At 35.9% G+C, this 2,500-nt stretch overlaps 1 protein-coding gene across 1 annotated transcript in view; it reads left to right on the top strand.

Annotated features, from left to right (window-relative positions):
• LOC119588467 (programmed cell death protein 7-like) overlaps positions 1-2,500 on the top strand; it is an 18,884-nt gene that overhangs the window by 635 nt on the left and 15,749 nt on the right. The window lies entirely within an intron of this gene.

Below are 2,500 nucleotides of genomic sequence, written 5' to 3'. Positions count from 1 at the left end.
ATTGTTCGTCTTGTCCATCTCGCCCATTTTTTGCAGCTAGGAGAGCAGGACGAGATGACGTCACAATAGCATTTGTATAGAAACAATGACAATTGCAGGCAATCATAAGATAATAATCATAAGATAATCATAGGTAATTTTATAGGCCTATTATTGTTATCATTGGTAACTTTAGTGTTTGTCAGTTACAGATAAGTTGCTTATGCATCAGAGTAGTTAAAAAATCCATCAGTGTGTTAACCCATTCGCCCCGGAATTTTTCGCTCGTCGCTCAGCGCCGCTCACGGTAATAGTTGCCAGCCGCGTGGGCCGCCGCAACGGGATTTTTTCTGGAGCGGCGCGGCGGCGCAAAGAACCATCATATAATTTTGCAGAATCTATCCATAGATTTATTATGAAAGTTGGGTTTATATAGGGCAATGTGTAGAAACTGTACTTTCTCATAGTTTATTCTAGGCATCTATTCGCCTTTGTATTGAGGAGATATACTGAAATCGCTTCCAAGTTCTCTATACTATCAGATGACATCAAATTTGATGCTAAAAGTTAGTGTTGTTTTTGCACGAGATGTAAAGTATGGACTTAGCCGTTTTTTTGTGTTTTTTTTCAAACTTTCAAATGAAGCAGAGCAGCAAGCCAAATATCATTTTGATACTCAGAAGTAGTGCATTGTCCATATAAGAGATCACACCATGTTTTTTATCATTTCATTCAACAGAAAAGGAAGAAAAGCAAAAGTGAATGTAGCTTCACTTTGATGTTCAAAAATAGCTTTGTATTGATATGTGATGTTACACTGTGTAAGTTTAGTTTTTTTTTCTTTAGTACAAGACTTGTAAGAGAGAATATACCTTCATACCTTCCATGGCTGCGATCGTTCTGCTGGAATGAGCCTTTGACTGACCTTTTATTCACATGACTAACCAATCAGATCATGCCATGTGACCTGATGCACCAATCAAAGCAATTACTAGTTTCCAGCCAGTCAGGTCAAGGTAGATCATAATCATGCAATCTAGTGTGAACAAATCACATGATTACAAGTCATAAATAATTACGACAATTACATATGTCATAAATTACATACGTCACATATTTATCAACCAGTCAAATAAGACTAGTAACAGAGCCAAGTATTAGGTTGAAAAAAATAATAAACTGTCAGTCTATGGTCAGTCATCAAGGCAAAAATACGTGCCAAACGTTACGGGGCCCATAGATGCCATGGCAAGATTACATGCCAAACGTGTTGGCGTCCATTGAGAGCATGGCAAGAATAGATGCCAAACGGGGCGAATGGGTTAAGTAAAGACATAGCTGGTTGCATTGTGGTTAATAAAGGCCTTGGAAGGTTCTGAATGCATCCTTGTTGGCCTGCTAGTCCTGACTAGTTGTCTGGACAAGCAGGACATGGAGTTCCAAATACAGCATTAGATATATGATGAAACATTATATTAAAATCCAAAAATGACCTCATTCTACTGTTATTCATACTTGCAAATTGGCTAGGCTGTCATTAGAAATGATGACCAACCCTATTTTCGTTTTGCCAGAATATACTCTATAGTATCATTAATAATTCTCATCAACAAAGTTAATTTGATGTGATAAGTAATGTTAACAGAAAATGCACTTGTCTTGTACCTGGCCTCTGAAAATAAATGTTAATTCCAGCCTTGATGATTGACTAATGTTGCTTTTGTCTGGTATATATATAATCAGATTTAAATTTTTTGTGTGAAATTTGTTTTTCAGGTAACAGATATATAGAAAAGGCATAGATTTTCTAGAGCAAGATTAGAGCAGAATCTTAGCACTTTGAGTCATAAGAATTAGATGATCCAGCAGTAGATAGGGAAGCATATGGTGCCAAAAATTTGGCCAGAGAAGAAAGAAATGGGTAAAGAGAGAGAGAGCAAGAAGAACAAAGGAGAAAAATAGAATAAGAATTAAAGAATTAATGAATGAGAGGGAGAGAAAGAAGAAAGAAAGACTTAATGGATGAACAAACAAATGGAAGAAAAAGTTTGAACAAATACATGAATGAATAAGAGAGAGATAGAACGAAAGAAAGAGAGAGAATATTGTAGGACAGTGTCAATAACAGTAGCTAGAGATGGATATAGGGAGATGTAGTACTTCTGTGATGTTACCAAAGTCCATCTTGCTCCCAAACTGGATATATGATGGCAGATAAAAAAAAAATGCTCCACTTATATGATATTAATTATTGCTTAAATTCACCATAATATACCAAACAGCAATTGTCATCCACATCAATGAAAAATTAGAAGCATGTGAACCATATGTATTTCCTACTGTGTATGATACTGGTTATGGGATATATGGTTTTTTATTATAAGAGCCTAAAAAAAAACTTTAAGCTTACTTTGGAAGGCTGTATTGTATCAGTGATAGCAGACAGGGCTGTGTGAAAATATTGTGTGTAGGTGTGTTTGCAAGCAATAGACTTGTCTTGTGTATGGGTTTACTTTGATGT

This window comes from Penaeus monodon, chromosome 1, assembly GCF_015228065.2.
Source record: "Penaeus monodon isolate SGIC_2016 chromosome 1, NSTDA_Pmon_1, whole genome shotgun sequence".
In the NCBI taxonomy this organism is placed as follows: domain Eukaryota; kingdom Metazoa; phylum Arthropoda; class Malacostraca; order Decapoda; family Penaeidae; genus Penaeus; species Penaeus monodon.
This window is presented reverse-complemented; position numbering and strand designations above follow the sequence as displayed.